This window comes from Poecilia reticulata, linkage group LG20 (genome assembly GCF_000633615.1).
Source record: "Poecilia reticulata strain Guanapo linkage group LG20, Guppy_female_1.0+MT, whole genome shotgun sequence".
NCBI classification, from domain to species: domain Eukaryota; kingdom Metazoa; phylum Chordata; class Actinopteri; order Cyprinodontiformes; family Poeciliidae; genus Poecilia; species Poecilia reticulata.
This window is the reverse complement of record NC_024350.1, coordinates 7,583,222-7,603,801: the sequence shown is the minus strand read 5'-3', so window position 1 is coordinate 7,603,801 and position 20,580 is coordinate 7,583,222. Positions and strand designations below refer to the sequence as shown.

Genomic DNA, 20,580 nt, shown 5'->3' with positions numbered 1-20,580 from the left:
AGGTGCAGATAATTAATTACCATAGCAACGGGTCCCCGAGAGAGGCAGTGAGTAGTCTCACAAACAGGCTCAGTGAGAGCTCTCACAATGCATTGTGGGAAGAATACACATTTCCTGTGACTATTCATATTTTGGTTACATAAAATTATTTTTTCTCTGAATTTTTGAGTGTGAATTAAAATCCTTAGTATGAAGGTTGGAAAATTTTGAGACATAAACAATTACCCACTGACTTTTTTATTTTTATTCGGACCGTGAGTAAGAACCACATGTGCGAAGCTTATAGTCATCAGTCTCGGTCTGCATTTTGTTGTGTATCAGGTTTAGTAGTTGTGTTGTTCTAGTGAACTGGGTCAGTCATAAAACTATGATGATGATGATGGACCTGGTAAAACCTTCAGTTGTTGCATTTTTGTGATGAACCATATCAGCACTTAAGTATTGCACATGTGCTCCTGGACAAGTCCAACTGTGCAATCTAAAGCTAGAACGCTGGGTCTGAAATGATGGGCACACTTTTGCTCTTTTTCTGTCAACTTTAAACATTTTTAACCCAAAACACGACGGGCCACGAGCGTCGCTCCTTCACCCTCACGTTCCTTCCCTCCGGGGGGCGTCGATCTATGTTTTCGCATCCACCTGAATAATGTGTAGTTGCGCCACTGCATATATTCATGACATGCTTTGATTAAAGTAATTTATCCTCGGTGCAATTCCAGTACTGAAAAATTAACTTTACACCAGGTGAGTCTCTCACCTGAAAATGTGAACCTACTAGGCTGATTCTGTGCCTTCAAATAATTTCAATGCTCCTGTAGAAGATTCATAACTTAAAAGTTGCAGGAACCTACAAGTTAACTTATAAGGACCAGGTCTGAAAAAACAGTCTGTGTGCTACACTCACTGATGATGTCATTGTTACCATAGGAACTAAACATTCTAATGGTGCATTCACACCAAACACGTTTTGAGCATCAGTCGAGTCTGCTTTATTTTAAAAGTCTATGTGAAGTATTTAATGCGCTGGACATGTCAAACGGTTCAAATGGCGCCACGCTAGACGCTCGAAGAGCGCCGCAACGGCCCTCGACGCGCCTCCACATGGAGTTTGAATGTAAACCAGATGCACCAGACGGTCAAAATGTGTTTGGTGTGAACGCACCATTATATGTCCAGTGTCATATTAGGTCCACCATATTAGGACCAAAGACTTGTCCTAATATGATGGATTCATTGCTTTTGGTCAGGGGTAATGTTTAGAGGTAAGATGTGAATTAAGGTTTAGTTAATGTTAGGAATAGACTAGTATTGGTTTGGGTTATGGAAAATGTCTGGGCTCTAATATGTGTCGAAATAGTTTTGACAAGCCTGTATAGAATTTTGTTTTCTTAATCATTCTATAAATAATGATGATATAATTTTGTTTTTCTGCCAATTGCATAGCTTCAGTACACTAGTAGTCTAATGTGTTGAATGTGCTGAGACACATTCAACACATTAGAAACCAATCAGAATCTAAAGTTTGCTTTTTGGTTCTGATTGGTTGTTTCAGTAGTGGTTGAACAGTAGCACAGCCAAATGAATTTTCACAAATTCTCTGTTTTGTATTCTATTGTCAGCTTTTTAACAAATATTCATCCATCATCTAACATACATACGTATGTTAGATGATGAATATTATATAATATAAAGTGTTTGAGGCTTTGCCAAATATTGCAAAGCCTCAAATTTTCATAATGCAAAGTGTTAGCAAAACCTGGTCTTGGATAGTGACCTAGGTTAGTGCCACCTGGGTGTGGGTCGCTTTAAAGGCCGAGCCGGGCTTAGCTTGGCCTTCGTGCCAACGCCAACATGAAGACTCTCCATGCAACCAGTGGAGGTTGATTGCATGGATGTCTGTATTTCCTTGGACCTCCATGTTTGTGTGGAGGTTTGGCTTTGCGTGGACTCCTCTGTTTGCAACCTGAGTGTGGGTCAGCGCAAAGGTTGAGCCAGGCTATGCATGGAGACCCCTCGTTGATTGAAGGTATGTCTTTCCTCAGACCTCCCTGGTTGATTGGAGGTCCATCTTTCCTCGGACCTCCCTGGTTGATATGAGGTCCGTCTTTCTTCAGACCTCCCTGGTTGATTGGAGGTCCATCTTTCCTCGGACCTCCCTGGTTGATTGGAGGTCCATCTTTCCTCGGACCTCCCTGGTTGATTGGAGGTCCATCTTTCCTCAGACCTCTCTGGTTGATTCAAGGTCTGTCTTTCCTTGGTCTCCTCTGTTTGTAGGGACCCTTCTCTTTGAGACTCAGAGTGATTCAAAGTGGTGTTTGTTTATGAGAAGTAAAGCTTAAAATAATGGTTGCAAGAAGTATTGAGAACAATGTCGCCATGTTAGAAACCTGACCTCTCCGACTACATTTCTAACATAACATGTTTTGATGTCCAATAAATGCACTTCCGTCCGTGCAGAGAAGCGAAAACTGCTGCAATGTGAGATGTCTTCTTAATAAATTCAGTCTAAATGCCTGTTAGATAAGACAAACCTGGACTGACAGCACCACTGTCTAAATATGAGCATTACAAAGAGAGCGAGCTTTGAATGCTGCACGTCACAGAAGCCTGGAGTGTGTTTGGTTTCAATCAAAAACGAGATAAAAGAAGCATAAACATGATAAAATTCCAATTAAGAATACGGCTGACAGCGCCGCTCCTCCCCCACTGGCTGCAGCTCCGTATTTAAAAGAGCATCAAAAAGCTGAATCATTGCTTTGAACACTTTCAGAAAACATGTAGGTGGAGCTTTGATTGCTCTCCGTTTACATCAAAGCGTTGCAGCCTATATGCAACATGACTTATTATTTCTGATGAAGCTGTTAATGTGGAAGGAGAAGCCTTTAAATGCTACATCTTTTATGCACTTTTATACATGAGGCAAGTAAACTGAATACAGCAACTTTTAAAAATGACATTTGACTTTTCAGCTTTTTGTGATGTTTTTTTCCAGCATATCTAAATATTACAGTGTAGTCTAGTTTTATTCTTTAATTTGGAGGTTAAAACTTTGTTGTCTTTTATTTCACATGATTGAAGCAACAGAGAAATGTTTCAACATGACTCCACTGCCAATCATACGTCCTATAAGCAGCATTCTGCATCATACATGAGGGATTAAATCTTACATGGTAATATAAAGCAGAGTAGATCAAGCAGGAGTGTGATCCAATGGACCTTACCACAGGGTCTGCGTTTCATTGGCTAATGCCCATTTTACGTCACAGCTCAGCTATCACGTGCCTTACCGTCTCACAAACTCATGCTAATGTACATTGTGGACTACCAGACCGACAGAAAGTTTTTGCGTCAGGACTCGGAAAAAAATGGTTCTTCGTCAGTGGGGTATCTGTACAGGCGATGTCAGGTATCCTGATCGTGTTTGTGGAACTAAAATTCACAGATTTCCAAAATCTGAAATGGAAAGCCTTGCTTGGATTAAAGCTTGTGCATGACCGCATTTGCAGCTCAACCGCAGCTCAACCGTCGTGTGATCAATAAGAACAAAGGATTGAATGCTGGCGTAAGTATTATTGCTTTGCTTTCTTTGCGTTTAGTGAATGAAAAAAATAAAGTCAATAATAAACACATCCATTATGAAAACCTTTTAGCCAAGTACAGCATAATGGCAGTACCGATACAACTTCTACATCCTGAAGCTTGTCTGTTACAGCCTTACGTTAGCTGAACAGATCAATATGCAATGTGTACCGTATCTGACATACATTAAAGATTTTATTTCACCTGAAAAGGCTTTTTACTAAACTGTAATCGTGTTAGCCACGCTAGCACCGAGTACCGAGTATCCGGCGTAGGCACACTGAAACATTTGCAAATAACAGAAATCAGTCATTTCAAAAAACCATGAATGCCTGACTTACCTTACAAGAACAGTAGGCATCAGTGATCTTGTCCACAGCTATATTTATGCTGAGGGTGTGAGGATCTGCGGTTTTCCTCATCGATCGGTAGCATTTAGCTGTGACTCTCACAATGGCTCAAACACCTTGATGTCGTCCAAAATAGATGATATGAACTTGTTGGTTCCTCTGTCCATTGTCATGGCTGATATTTTTTGAAAATCTGGCAGAAATCCAACACTAATCGATTCAGAAATACTCTGTAGAGAGTCAGTTGAAACGAAATATGCCATGTTTAGACATAGAAACTAAGTCCCGCGAGGCTTTGTTTGTGAGCAATGCAGTGGGACTGTCGAGGGGCGTTTCTGGGCAGAGCTTGGTAAGGTCCATATTCACTATTCAATATTATAGGAGTCGTTCCAAATGTATTTATTGTTTAAAAGTCTCCTTCCTCTCCCTTTCAGTCTTGGCCGCATTAGCTCCATTTCCAAAACAATTGTGCGCAAAACTTTGTCTATGTTCCACTAATATTGAAAATACCCAATTTCACAATTGCCATGTTTTTATTAAATACGAGTTAAAATCACACGTGAATAAGTTTGTTCACGCGACAAGTCGTCGTCATCCTTCTACCACTTCCTGTAGTCTTCTCCTTTCCGCCAGAAGTAAATGCCGGTTGTGGATCAGAAGAGGCAATTTTAAAAAAAAGTGTTTTCCCTTACAGAATAAGTGAGATATGTGCACTCACTTAGCTGTATCTATCATTTCTGTCTTAAATTAGTGCTGCCATTTGATTTTCTTTTGTAATTATCAGGTTAATCACATTCTGGAGCTCACTATGCTGATCTTTGTAAGTTTTAAATAGGTATGTTTTCAAAAAATATTTTTAAAAATGTGCTGTTGTCTGAAACCAAACGTGTGTTTTATTGCTCATACACTAGCTTGCATCAGGCTAGAATAACGCCAAGTACTATGTTAAGTCATTGCAGTTTATTTGACGATAACTGCTGATATTTTCTGTTGGGTTGCGCCATCTCCTGGAGACAGCGAGTATTTCAACTTTGCTTAGAAGAGCTCATCGCTTGAAAAATAACGTTTTCTAATGCCACGACAAAAGCCATGTCAAAGTCTGGCTAATGGGGAGGGTAATGGTGATGAGGAGCGCCTCAACGTGTCCCTCAAGCGCCATCTAGTCGTGTGACGCCATTGGTCTAAGTCGCAGGTAAAAACGGCTATGACGCATCAGTAATTATATTAAAGAAGAAGCCGGGGAGAAATGGACAAAATGATACAAAAAGCAAATTGCGATGGCCGGGAATCGAACCCGGGTCAACTGCTTGGAAGGCAGCTATGCTCACCACTATACCACCATCGCATGAAAAGCTACACTCTCCGACAGTAAGATGGAACAGGCCTTTTTTTCGGCAGAGGGGAAAAAAAGGGAGGGTGCAGGATGAGATGGAATGTGCGTCTGAAGGAAGTCATGAACTCCGATAGTTTACTTGTGACAACAAAGTTTCAATTTGTAGCAAAATTAGACTCGTAAACATTTCAAGTAAAATGTTTCTTTATTGAAATTACTGAGCAGTTCTGTTTAGCTGTTCAGACGTACTGTATCTTTTTGCTTTTTTGCTTACGTGTTTTTTTAAGGAAGACAATAAAGAATTTTATATTACCTGGGCCAAAATCAACAAAAAAATTTTTAAACATTAAAACTTTTATTGGTAATTTCGTTTCCTACTCAAAAATAACAACAAGCATGCAATATCTGAATTAAACAAAGAAAATAGTCAAGATTTTTGTGTGTGTGTGTGAATTATTGTAGATCCTAAATGTCAAAAGGGTTTCGCATTATTTATTTATTGAAAGAAAGGCAACTCATTTACTCATTTATTTTTGAAGAAAACTGGGGAAAAATTGGCCGATTCTCAGCAATACAAACGTGACTGAGGTCTCTCCTTATTTGAAAAGGTTTTGTCCTAATTAAGTAATAAAAAAGTCTTCATCTGCATCAGACAAATTTGTATCATTCATAGCCCTCAAATGGCCCCACGTGCCGCACTCTTGGACACCCAAGACACTGTGTTTGTTGTTGTTAGAGACTTATATATTGCAAAAATATATGCTAAAGAGGAGAACCTACAGAAGAGGCAAATGTTGTCTAGATTTTTCTCCTGCGGTGTCTGTCAGCTGTTCTCCTGTAGCCAACAACATCCCTGCTGTGGTTCCAACTTCTCACGCCGCGTAAAGCCCGCAGCAGCGCTTGATCTCATCATGATGCGTTCGCGGCTCCAGAAAACATCAGATTTCCTGACAATGTCACTCCCGCTGTGCAGACCGGCTCCTGTCAGCACAGCGGTGTTTTCATGAAAGCTGAATCTTGTTTAAGGGGACTGGCGGGTTTGACACGGAGACTCGACATTTTTAACGATGGGAAGCCATTTGCAGCGGATTTCTTTCAAACTGCAGGTTATGCTGCTGCCGGAACGAGAAACCTACAAATCAAAACGTAGAAAGATTGAAGAAATTAAAATGTACAAAGTTCCTGATCATTATGAAGTGAGCACAGGCTTGTACCTTTTTCAAGTTGCTTTTATGACATATATTTTGGTGTTGAGAATTTTTAGAAGTAATACGTCCATTCTAAAAATAAACATTTTTAATTTTGCACAAAAGGTTTGAGTTCTTAAAAAAAACATGAGGGAGAAACACTTTTTAACATGTAAAACTTATGTTCTTTTCAACCACAGCAGTTTGTTTCATTTGTGTATGTAGGCTATTTATATTTACATTTAGTAGTTTATTTCAGACTTTAAAAAAAATTGGGCCACAATTGGTTAATATTTATGTTTATTTATTCTATAGTTTCTTTAATTTCTTTATAATTTCGAGAGGAGACAGTTGAGGTGGCTCCGCATCTGGTCAGGGTGCCTCCTGGACGCCTCCCTGGTGAGGTGCTCCGGGCACGTCCGACCGGGAGGAGGCCTCGGGGAAGACCCAGGACACGCTGGAGGGACTATGCCTCTCGGCTGGTTCCCCCGGAGGAGCTGGAAGAGGTGGCTGGGGAGAGGGAAGTCTGGGCCTCCCCTCTGAAGCTGCTGCCCCCGCGACCCGAACCCGGATAAGCGGCAGAAAATGGATGGATGGATGGATGGATAACTTCTTTAACGTATTGTGCCATTTTGTCAATATCTATATATAACCAGGTGAAAAATTGGTAGCTGTAAAATTTATTTTGTAAACCTTATTTTGCTTTTATGTCACCTACTCTTTGTAGTCCTTGTTTTTGCCAACAGAGAGACGTCTGAAAATACGGAAAGTTGAAAAAAACTGTCTTGTTTAGCACACTCTGACCTGGGAAAACGGAAGAGAAGGACCGTTTTGAACCGAGACTGGTTGGGAAAGACGACGTTTACGGCCGCTAAAGGTAAGGTTAAGGATTTTCGGTAATTAATGTAAGTAATGACGTTGATGTAATGTCGCTCTGTCTGTCGAGGTGCCACAGCCGTTTTCACACGGACTTCTTTCAGGTTTCCGCGAAGCTGTATTGTAGCAACGCTGTTAATGCGCCATTTTGTTGAAGCTGTTGTTGGTTAGGAGCTTTAAACTAGTATCTTACGGACTGTTAACGTAACAAAAGACTGTATTTTTGCTCATGAAATTTATTTTTTAAATTATTTGTGCAAAAGAAAACATTTCTTTTGGATAATAAAGAACCCCGTTTTTATTTTAAGTTGCTTCTGCGCGCTGTATTGGTCCCTTCTGCTTCATATAAATATATTTTTTTTTTATTCTGGGGACTGTTTGCAAAGGAACGGGAAAAAAACAAAGCAAACAAAACAACAAACAAAAAACGGCTACGATGTTACACTTTTTTTGACTAAATCTGTTGTTGTTTTTTTAAGTCAGAAAATACGGAGTATCTTCTGTGATATCGTTATCGTGGTATCTAAAAATATACATAGTGATATAATTTTTGGCAGTATGACCCACACCTATAAATATTTATATCAATTTAAGCGCAATCAAATCTCTATGATAGAGTAATATTTAGGCATATGGCAAAGTGACATTTTACATTATATAACAGGGAATGAAGGTTATCTGTAATGGCAGATTAAACCCGGAGCTAAACCCTGAGTAATGGCTGTATAATATCTGCAGCTTTTATTTGCATATACAAAGTATCCTGCTGTTAAGAAGTTGAGAAAGAAAAATGGACAACACATCAGGTGAAGGGTTAAAAAATTAAATATGCTGAATGTGTAATCTCATATACTTCTACTAATTCCTAATCCATCAGATTGTGGATTTTAGGATAATCCTACATGGTGGCTTTCCGGAAAGTCAATGTTTGTGTTTCTCACAAATGGAAGCCGTGGTATTAATATTGTGTTTTGTAAACTAAAGTAGAAAGATAGAGATTTTTAGAGATGACAAGAGGCATTAATGGTGTGATAGTTCCAAAACCACATGCAGCACATTTTTATGAAACACTTGAACCGGATTCATAATCCGGTTCATAATTCTTTTGCCTTGTATTCATAATCCAGAACACGAAGCACACTAAGAAGTAGTACAACCGCTTCTGAATCGTTTTATTTTGGATAAATTGGAAGGTTTTCAAGCACAAACTGCTAGTTTAAGGTCACGGCACGGCATCATTAACAGCAGCCCAGTTTGTGACACTACAAAAAAAAAACATAATTTTATCATTTCTTTTTGGAATTCTTTTGCATTTTCTATCCAAGATTTATTTTTCATTGCTATTTAGGTGATATCGAAAGTATTTTTCATTAAAAATATGGTATTTTTGTTGAATATTTCATTGCAGCTGTTATGGATTAAGATGGAACTTGTAACTTAGCTTAAAAGAATTTTAGTCAAGTTGACTGAGAAACGACAGATTCATTTTTGGGCTTTTGCTATTGAAGTTGGCATAAAACACTAATCATGGCCACCTGATAACAGGAGTGTGAAAACATGAACACCAGTTTCCTAAACACACCTGCTAAGAATTGGTCTTTGGATTTGTAGGATTTTATTGAATGCTCACAAACCAGTGTATGGGCTGGCTCCTGTTTACTTAAAGACATGATTAGACCACTACAATATCTTTGGTGTCTCATTTAAAAAAACAAAGAAAAAAAAAGACAAAGCTAAAAATTTATATAAAGTTTTAAATTTTTAATATAAAGCAGTATGTGGTTTAATTTATGTGTTTTTGGTTTGCTTCACTTTGCCATATGACACATTGGTCCTAAAGTACTTGCAAAAGTTGGCAGTAATTACTACTGCTACAGCTCCATCTAGTGGAGCCTGGCTGTAAACATCTCTTAATGATGCCTGGTTGGTATGATGTATAAAAGTAATCACATTCTAATATCTGATTCTTTTTTTTCTTAAGGAAAGCCGGAAAAACACAGCTTCTTTGTTTTGTCGAAAGTGAAAAGTGCTGCCATGCAACAAGTCTCTACCAAAGTAGAGACAAAACTATTCATTTGGAAATTTAATAAATATGCTAGTTAGCTCTAAGAAACCCATAACCTTAGGTATTAGGAGTTATTTTATTCATACTCGTTTTCGGGTGGCCATATTTTCCCTCATGTTGACTGAAGAGAGGGTGGTGTATTTAAGTTAGACATAAATGTTTTTTAGTTTTTGAAATATTAAGATTGTTTGTCAATTTTATCATGAAAAATAAATTTGTTGATTGATTAAAATCAAAAAACAGAGGAAATGGTGTCATACAAATGTGTAAGTTTAACACGATTGGTATTAAAAAAAAAAAAAAAAAGTAAAATGAATTCCGTTGTCGGCAGGATTCGAACCTGCGCGGGGAGACCCCAATGGATTTCTAGTCCATCGCCTTAACCACTCGGCCACGACAACACAAGGTGTCAATGATGTCATCGGTCTCGTCTTATATACCAGGTAGTGTGTCACTTTCAGTAAAAGTGCAATATTTCTTGCCAGTCATCTCAAAACGTGAAGCTCATATAATATATATATATATTAATCATGTAAAGTGATAGAAGATAAGTCTTTGCTTCTTTTATTTGATGATTATTATGAAAACCCAAAATGGAGTGACAGAAAATTTGAATACTGTGAAAAAGGTCATTATTGGAAATTCATTGTGCCACGCCCTAATCATCTAATTAATCCAAAACCCCCAAAGGCCAGATGCTGCAGTAGCACGGAGGATTGATGCTGTAATCCATGTAAAAGGAGCCCAACTAAATATTGAGTGCGCAGACATTTCAGAAGCCTGACATTTGTGCTTAGATTGGTCTAATGTGATATTTTATTTTTTTAGACACTGAATTTGTTTTCTTTTTACCAGTAACCCACAATCATTAAAACTGCAAAAAGTAAAAGCTTGAAATATTTTACTCTGAGTGTAATGGCGTTCAATAAAACGAACCATTCGCTTTCTGAGATGACTGACAAGAAAACAAGAGATGCACTGGTTTGCTGCCATGAAGCGTTCAGTTTTTCTTTTTCCAAAACATTATTTTGAACAAATAACATCATAAAGAAATATCTTCAACATAATAAGAAATATCAGGTTACATTAAGCAAAAAGTAATAAACAGGATTAATGGTACCTAAGTAATGTGAAATAACCACAAACAGCGATATTATTGCAGTTACTCAAAGATCCTAAAATATATGGTGTAAAATAAAGTAAAAGCAAGTGAAATAAAATTACACATAAATGGGTACAATACATTCATGTTTACCTTTTATTTTATACAGAAAATATTATTTCTTAACAAATGTGCAAAAGTACATTCAAGTATATATTTAATTATCTGGCTGCACAGTGGCGCAGTTGGTAGAGCTGTTGCCTTGCAGCAAGAAGGTTCTGGGTTCAATTCCCGGCCCCGGTCTTTCTGCATGGAGTTTGCATGTTCTCCTTGTGCATGCGTGGGTTCTCTCCGGGTACTCCGGTTTCCTCCCACAGTTCAAAAACATGACTGTCAGGTTAATTGGCCTCTCCAAATTGCCCCTATGTGTGAGTGTGTGTGTGCATGGTTGTTTGTCCTGTGTGTCTCTGTGTTGCCCTGCGACAGACTGGCAACCTGTCCAGGGTGACCCCGCCTCTCACCCGGAACTGGAGATAGGCACCAACAGCCCTCCTGACCCCTCTAAGGGACAAGAGTGTAAAGAAAATGGATGGATGTTAAAACAACTGAAAAAAGTAAATAATATAGCACAGGTGTCTGCTTATGAGATAAAGTTAAACTTGTTAAGAATAGTTTTTTACAAGTTTCTGACTATTTAAATTACATTTTTCAGCAGAGAGACAACACATGTTTTAAGTCAGTTTCTTTAAATTTACTACATGAGGTTTTTTAAAATTATATTTCATATTGTGGATATAATATTTTACGAAGCGTTCAAATGACCAAACAACTCTCAACACAATAGCGCCTCTAAGTATTGCTGATGTTACCTTTCTCCAGCAGACGGCGGCATTTGCCCATAATTTGTAGACAGTCGAATTTTCAAATGTGCCTTCTTTAATTTACATTTTAATAAGGTGGCTATTATTTTAATTTTTACTTCTGTACTTTTATTACTACAGATATTCACAGTCTTTCAGCCATTTAATTAACTAATAACCAAAAAATGAATAACTTGGAACAACAACAACATGGCATCAGGTTAAGCAGCTTAAACTGACACTATTGGGGTGACAGCCTGTTAGCAGGCTAAGTCGAAGCGGAGTGGTTGTGTATATCTGTGACATTGTGCCTGTGTGAGTATTAATCTCAGCCGGTGGAATCCAGCTGGCCACAATGAGGGCTTTGTGTGGAGCCACAGCCGGCAGGTGAAAGCTCAGCCTCTGACCTCAGAGAAAGCATGTGATGTAAAGGTGGGACAGTGTGCAAACCATTGGCTTATCTGCACAGATTTATGTCCAAACTCGACACGGAGCGCTACACGCTCCAGTGGCTGTGTATCTGACGGCGCATTGAGCTTATTTGCACAGGAGAGCGCACACAAAGCAAAGCTTAGCGATGTTTGGATCTTACAGGATTAATAGATCTTTAAACTCGTCTTGGATCGCTGCGCCTGAAATGAACCGCAGCTGCTTCGGCTTGAGAGAAATAACACGTTTTCTTCTTGTCAGATCGATTCACTCGTTGATAGATTTTATAAACTCAATCAGTTAGATGGGACAGTGCGTATTAATGAATGTATGTTGGCGTAAATATACCGGATTTAGCAAAATGCTATTTTCCATCCGTAGTTCTGTGAAACCAACACAAGATACAAACATTCATTCAATTTCATTCATATAAATAAGAAATACAAAAACAACAAATAAGAACTATATATAAAAGGTTAGAAAAAACCCATTTTTAATTATTTTTTCACATTTTTACAAAACCGAGTCTCAAAACTAATAACTAACACATGAAATACCTCAAGATTCAATTATCACTCTGCTTATTACTAACCAACCTTTCTTTAAGTAGACAGGAAATAATAGCGTTTTAGCACTCACATCCTTAAAAGGGATTTTACAGCACAGTCAAGTAACTATGTTAGCTTCAGCTATAAAAATGCTGCATATATATATCATATATGATGTAAAATAAAATGTATTTTCTGATTCAGCACCTTCAAATTTTGCCTTTGTCTCTCTAAGTAATTCCTGCCTTTTCTGAAACTCTGACTACAGGAAGTCATAACGGCATTGCCCCTCTTTTAACCCTTTAACTATGTTTTTACCAGCATTTCACTGAGAAGTCGCTTGTTTAAAGGTTTTTTTGGCTCTAGTGACCTTTATTTGAAAGTACTAAGACAGGAAAGTAGGCAGAGAGAGAGGGAAGACGTGTGGCAAAGGTCTCCAGGCCAGGAATTGAACCTGCGATGTCAGCATCCTTATGTGAGTTGAGCTTAACCCCTGCGCCACCACAGATGTGCAGTTCTACCAGGTGTGTGCTACTTGCTACTGACTAGTCTGAAGGAGCTGAGTGGGGGTGCTGTGGGGAAGGGCTGCTCTGTGAGGTGGAAGCTTAGAACCTGAGGCTCTGAGGAGGAGCTGCGCCCCGTAGGTGGAGCTGGGTCCACAGCTGAATGATTGCCATGGGAGATTAAAGGATTTCTCAAACATGCATGAAAGAATGAAAGCAACGCTCCAGTTATATTTTTGACGTGAAGCTCAAAAAGTTGATACTACATAATACTGCCCCTTTAAATAATTGGAAATGGATCAGAGCGAAATGGTGATAATTAAAATCTTGAAATAAACTGAAATAAACCTAACCCACAGAAAAATGTCCCGTTGTTTCGGGGCATTTCTCGGACCCTCCGTCATCACGTCCAAATCCAGATGGAGGAGCAGGGCCAGGTCTCCTCTGCTGCCGTACAAAGCTGCGCCTGTGAAACACGACAGCCTTGGCATGAGAGCGCTGCATTCAGCCACCAACATTTCAACAGCCGCCATAAAGACACTTTTCCATCAATGAAGCGAACAGCTGCCTGTGCTTACAGCGGCCCCGATGGCCGCAGGGGATCTGGCGCTCTTTTAAGTGGCTCATTTTCCTGCCTGTGGCCTCCTTTAAAAAGACCATCAAGAAATCAGTTGGGTTTTATCAGCGGTTCCACTGGCAAACCTGCCTGCATGTGCTTGTTTATTTGCTCCCACCTAAAATGGTTTGCACTGTTTGCTTTGACTATGAAACGTGTTTGACGGATAATTGCTTGTGTACACTGAAAGCTGTGTGCTTTGGACCGAGGTGTGCGCAGGCAGCGCCGGCCTTTCGCATTCGTATGCGTACGCAGGACCAGCATGCACGAATGCTGCGAGTTTTGTTTGACTTGGCTGCAGCTCGCCTGTTTGTGTTACCCTCTGTCTCCGACGCTGCGGCGCAGCAAGAGTGACTCAGGGGGACGTGACACATATTCTCTGAGGTGACTTTCCCTGACGCGTCGGGAGCAGGATTGGAAGCCTGGCAGGAAGTTCAGGCAGCTGGATGGAGATCCAGGTTCACTCCTCCCCGTTAAATGCCTTGCAAACGTATTTGTACCTATTGAACTCTTTCAAATGTTGTGTCAGAGCAACAAACTATGTTACAATTTTTATGTGGTTGACCGACATAAAGGAGCATATATTTGTGAAGTAGAAGGAAAATGAGAATAAGAATTTTAGACAATTCTTAGAACCATAAAGTCTTTTGGGGTCCTACCAACTACTGTACCAGAGATATTCTTTTCACGTCATTTTTTCCATGTCTAAGTCAAGTCTGAAGTCTTTCACAAAAATTCACACAACGCATAAACATTTTAAATTATTTTTCAGGCTTTTCTTAGCAGCTATCTTTTAATCATTTAAGATTTAAAGGAGTGATCCAGTCACATAGTGCAACTTTATAGCACAATTGATAGAGATGTGCCGATCAGGTTTTTTTCTGCCGATTCCAATTCCAATCACCCATCAAGGGCTGATCACCGATACCGATCACTTAATTATTATTTTTTTAATCATAAGCACTACCGGTTACATTATGTGGAAAAAGGAACCATGAATTCACCTTAATTTAGACAAAAACTTGTTTTTAATAACTTTTTCCAAGAAGAAAACAAAACAAAACAGGCATTCATTAAATTGTACTAATATCGGTAATACTATCTTTAACAGACTGATAACATATGAAGGCTCTGAAGAGGCTAAATAATGCAAAGAGCCAAAATAAAACCTCTCAACATCGCCAAAAAAATTCAAGTATAAAACTTAACAAAGGCAAATACAGGTTCCATTACAATAAACAATCCCGAGTTACTGAATGAAAACTTCCTGTTAGCATGGCGGCTAGCTGATTACTGCTAGTTCTGAGTGGYTGTTTCTGACTGAGCGGAGTAATTATGCAGAGCAGGGAGGAGATTATTTTTTTAGAGATTATCTGTCTCATGTTAGGACTGCGAAAGTTTTAATACGTATGTAAAATGTATTTTTTTAAGTTAGATGCTACAGCTTTAAGCAGAGGTTCGGTGTGAGAGTCACTACCAGGTGGAGCAGAAGCGGCGCTTCGTCAAATACAGGCTAGCTGCTACGCGCTAGCCTGTAGCGCATAGCAGCGGTTCAATAGCGAGATCAGAACCAGCGTCTTACATCGCAGCTCGAAGACTTAAATAATTTTGCGGGTTATTTGTTTAGCTTTCTGACCGTCATGCTAATCCGGGTGAGTGTTTGTAGCTGTGCGTTACTTTACCTGCCGTCTGATCGCTTCATATGTCTTTTTAACTGCAGTGAGCCTCTTTGTAGCTAAACTCCGTCAAGTATGGCATTGTTTTTATGCCATATTAGATTCGTCGTGTTGATGCATTTTGACCTGCTTCACCCCACGTGCTTCAATTTTCCGCCGCAACACGAAAACTTCCCCATTCACTCAGTGCGTTATAGTTCCTCATCGCTTAGGATTTGTTGCTTCGCGCTTGCGCAGAGTGAAGGAAAGAGGAGACCAGCTGCACAGGCAGGCTGCGAAATGAGAAGCAGGTGATCGGTTTGTGTGATCGGCAACAAGAGGCCGTGATCGGCGATCACCAATCATACACTTTTTCATGGAAACCGGCCAATTATGATCGGTGGCCGATCGATCGGCACACCTCTACAATCAGGTAACTCTTACCATAATTTTTTATAAAAATGCGATAGAAATGAAATATGACATAAAAAAAATTGACTTTGTAATCTAAAGCTTTGAAATTGGGTTTCTGTCTCTTTACAAATTTCTTCTCTTGATAAACTCCGCCTCAGGAAGTCATCACAACATTGTTCCTTTATTAACTCTTTTACAAAGTTTTTACAAGTGTTACGCTGAGAAGTATCTGATATAATGAGCTCAGCAGATGTGCAGCTCCACCAGGTGTTTGCTAATTGCTATTGGCTAGTCTGAAGGAGCTGAGTGTGGGAGTCACAGGGGAGGGCTGCTCTGTGAAGGCAGAACCTCTGAAGCTTAGAAACTGCAGCTCAGAGGAGGAGCTGGGCCTCGAAGGCGGGGCTAGTTCTCTCCAGGCGTTTTGCTCGGCTTAATGGTGGCCACGGGAGAGTAAAGGATTTCTCATCCATGCATGAAAGAATTGAGGCAACACTCCAGGTATGTTGTTGATGAGGGAATAATATTATAACATGATGTAAAGCTCAAAAATGCAGATTTCATGTAATATTGGCCCTTTAAGAAGGCGATGGAAAACATGCAGAAAAGGTGAAACAACCCCTTACCGCAGAAATGCTGCTTGTTTTCATGTGAAGCAATGCTGGTGCGACTGCTCACCCAGGGAAACTTCAAACTGTCATGAGGCGGTGGTTTGTGGTGAGTAGGAACGCAGGCAGGAACCAGGATGTAGCGAAAATGATGAATTTAATGACAAAAACTAACAAGGAACAGCGGGGAAAACAGCACGAGGAGACTGGCAACACGGAGACAGGTGACATCAATTGACATTCAGTTGACATACAGTTGACAAGGACCCGACGAAGAATACAGACAACAGGGGAGACTAAATACACACGGGGCAATCACGGGAACGAGACACACCTGGGAGACAATCAACGGGGAAAGACGCAGAGACAGGACTAACAGGGAACAGAATCACACAGAAACTAGAAAATAAACACATAGAAACACGGATCATGACACAAACTATCCCCTCATCCCCCCCGCACTCTCCGTCTGCCCTTTCACATTGAGAAACTCATTAGAGGCACAGGACCAACTTTTAAATCAAAGAAAAACTAACTTGACCACCATTTTTTTGTCACGCAAACAGCTCTGATGCTAAACATTTCTGAGGACTTTCCCAGCTCTGAAGGCCACAGTGTTGAAGCTTGTATATTATCACTGGCAGTATGATCCAGTCACGCCAGGGTAACTATTACATTTACAAACCAATAAACTGGATTCTTTTCATTGTCAATAAACATCAGAAAATGAGTTCTTTCTGGGTTTCAAGTTGTATTTATTGCTCAGTATTACCCAGATTACACTCCTCAGGTGGTTTTTGCTGCCTTGCACTTCTCCAGATACCGACATGGTCCAGTCACTGGTATCAGGATGTTCAAGAGTGTCTGCTTTTATGAGCTTTATTTCGTGTTGTTATGTTACTTCCTCATCAAAAATATACCTAGGGTTCATTGCAACCTGGATGAGCTGATAGGCCTGATGTAGCACACAGTACCTACCCATCCCTTCCCAATTTGTGGCTGGCTACTGCTGGTCAGCTGGCTGATGAACGGCTACTAATACGATTTCCTGGTGTGCAAAAGAAAGTTAAGTTTGGCTTTTTGGAAGTAGATACATTTTTGTGTAAACACCCTTATATCTTGAAACTGTGACATTTTAATTCATACCTACTGCACCCACTCACTCAAAAACACCCTTTTTCAAACACTTCAACCAGACTGTTTTCAGAGGGTCAAAAAGCAGCATCAGCAGGAGCTAAAGGGACAATCAATGGTGAGAAACAAAAGTAAGTAATTTACCAAAAATGTACCTTGTAACAAAGGAAACATTCACATTTATCTAATGGTGTGGTAGTGTTAGCAAAAAAGAACAAATGCATGGATGTAAACTGCAACATAATGCTACCATAAACAAACCTGGGATAGTGAGTGAAGCAAAGATGAAACAAATCAGAAATACATTTAAGAGACAAGTGGTAAATAAACAAACTTAATCACTTTGTCACACAGACCACCTTGAAACCTTTCCTAAAAACAACACAATTCCGTTGACAAAGATCTTAAAATTATCATATATTTTCTTGCAGTCTAGATTTTAGCAACATTAGCATCATTCACACAGTTTGCCCCTCACAGCTCTGTAATCTGGGCACCTTCATGTTCCTGTAGATGCAAGAGCTGTAAGCATGGAAATCCCCAGCCCTTCTGCTGATCCTAGAGGAAGCCCCTTTAAGATGGATAACACCTGACATTAGCTGCAGACACAAAGCAGGAGAACTGCCACAGCTGGCTACTGTAGGGCCCCAGTAGCTGAAATCCTGACACGAGGCTGACAGAGGTTCCTCTGTGAGTTTGAAAAGAGCTAAATGATTGAGGTTCCTGACACCAAGCGAGTCCGGTAAACGTTTACATACCATACATACTGTATACCACATACATGTTTGATATTGGCAAATACCCAACTTCTCCAGATGATGCTGTAGGATATACGTTATTGAATTTGATTCGCTATGACTATTTGCTGTGTCCAGAGAAAAATTAGTGTAACTTCTTGTGTTTACAGACTTTATTCTCTGTTTAATCTTGAAGTTCCATCAATTTGCTGCTAAACATTTATCCATCCATGAGCCGTTCATTGTAAACTGTTCCAGAGCCTTGTGACACTATGTTCCTTGAAGACCACAGGGTTTGATCTTGATAAAGTAGTTTGTACCCTTTTCTTTTAAAGGATAGCCTGAGAAAAAACAGTTCCTTGTTATACACTTTGCTTCTCCCAAAGGGTCTGGACCCTCGACTATCGAGAAACGATTGCTAGCTGGAGGCATGAATTCTTGAAGTTTAAAACGATTGAATATGATTTCACCCAATCGCTAAAGTTTCGCCGTAATGCGTCTGCTCGATTATTTGCTTGCTTCTCTAACATTTAGCTTCTAATGTTTAGCCTCTAGCATTTAGCCTCTAGCATTTAGCATCTAGCGTTTAGCCTCTAGCATTTAGGGTCTGGCGATTAGATTGATGGATTAGCCTTTAACATTTAGTAGGGTTGCCACCTTCAGAAATTTAAATAAGGGACCAGTCAACATATATGTAAAGTGGGGGGGCTGCGGCGGCAGGGTGTCAGTTAGTGTGTGTTACCCAGAAAGCAGTTGGGCACAATATCACAACACTACTATATAAAGTACGCGGGGACCACTTCTTTATTATTACACATACACATTTGTAGAATACGGAACAAATCACGTCCCTTGTCGGTTCAATACAGGACGCTGAATTTAACAGCCAATTACGGGAGGGGTGGCAACCCTAACATTTAGCCTTTAGTGCTTAGGTTCTAGCTGCTAGCTTCTAGCGTTTAGACTCTGGTATTTAGGCTCTGGCGGCGATGAGCCCTTAACATTTATTCTCTGATGCTTAGCTTCTAGTGATTAGCTTCTAGCACTTAGCTTCTAATGTTGAGCCTCTAGTGCAGGGGTCACCAACTCCAGTCCTTGAGGGCTACCGTCCTGCAACTTTTAGATGTGTCTCTGCTCAAACACACCTGGATCAAATAAACTGCTAATTTCCAGCCTATTGCAGAGAGGAATGAATGCTGGTGAGGAAATTCAGACATTTTGGAGCAGAGGTGAATCTAAAAGTTGCAGGATGGTAGCCCTTGAGGACTGGAGTTGGTGACCCCTGCTCTAGTGTTTAATATCTAATATTTAGCCCCTAGCCTTTCATGTTTACCTTCTAGTGTTTAGCTTCTAGCATTTAGCTCACCCACATCCTTTGCTATTAACAGAGCCAACTGGAAAATGGGACTTATGCTGGTAAGTATGGTCATGACATCTTTGCCAGTAGTAAAGATGTCATGGCCATCTTAACAATCCTCTTGCTCTGTCTTTTATTGCTCAATATTTGGAAGCGTGGCCAACAGGAAGCGAATGACTTTGTTCACTTCCTCCGCTTTGTTCACTTCCTCCGCTTTGTTCACTTCCTCTGCTGCCATTACCACCCATAAGCAAACTGCAATTCTAAAACAACGCAAATAAAATGATCAAATTATCACCGTTGCTAGCTTCTGTTTCTGTTCGCTGATTGGCCCTGTTGAAATTCATCCAGAGAAATTTAGCTCTGTGGTAGAAACCCCAGGCGGGAGATGAGAATCGAGCAGAATTGCATAGGAAGGCGACAGCCTGGTTAATGAAAGCCGTCTGAGGTCTCCCTTTCAAAATGAGATCAATGGAGTATATTCAAGAAAAAAATCTTCAGAGCTGGACAGAAGATGATGCTTTGTGACCTCTTTAAATTCAGCTGTTATGGCTCAAGTGAAACTAAAAGACGACTCTGTGCTTCACTTAGGTGGCTTAAAGAAATGTTAATGCGTGCGTAAACAGACAGCTGTTTCACTTTTACCAAACATCCAACTGCGCTTCTCCTGTAACTTTGGAAAACACGGTTTATTTAGCTTTAATCCTCCACCATCTCACATTGAAGCAAGTTAAGTTTATGACTTCCTCTGTGTCCTTCTCTGAAATAAAAACCTCCACACCCTCCTCCTACTTTTCCTCTCCCATGAAAATCTACTCAAGAAGCCAGCTCACTATTTATTCTCTAATATTTGAAACGGTGTGTGAAGCTTGTCTGTGTAAATACAAGAGAAACAAGAGATATGGCCCAGGGACTGAGGGGTGTAATTTGGACTCAACAGGTCATACTGTAGCTATTTTACCATCTCATTCACTCTAATCCTGACTCAAGATGACTTGGCACACATCTGCTGTCGAACGTTTCACAAATGATGTTAATTTAAGCACTAAATCTTAATTAGAGTCATGGAAGGACAGGAAGATTTTCCTTGTGGTAATCAGGAGAGACTGATTATGGAAGATTTCTACTTTAACACACTTAAGCATGGAATGCACACATACAAAAATCCTATGATTTATCTTACCTCTTCGTGTTCACAAACACATTCCGGCTGCACCTCATGAAAGCAAT

General features: G+C 39.9%; 2 non-coding genes across 2 annotated transcripts; both read right to left on the bottom strand.

Annotated features, from left to right (window-relative positions):
- Positions 1-5,202: 5,202 nt before the first annotated feature.
- trnag-ucc (transfer RNA glycine (anticodon UCC)) lies at positions 5,203-5,274 on the bottom strand. The gene has a single exon. It is a non-coding gene; the product is annotated as a tRNA-Gly (tRNA).
- Positions 5,275-9,709: 4,435 nt separating this feature from the next.
- On the bottom strand, positions 9,710-9,791 carry trnas-aga (transfer RNA serine (anticodon AGA)). Its single transcript has one exon. It is a non-coding gene; the product is annotated as a tRNA-Ser (tRNA).
- Positions 9,792-20,580: the final 10,789 nt, after the last annotated feature.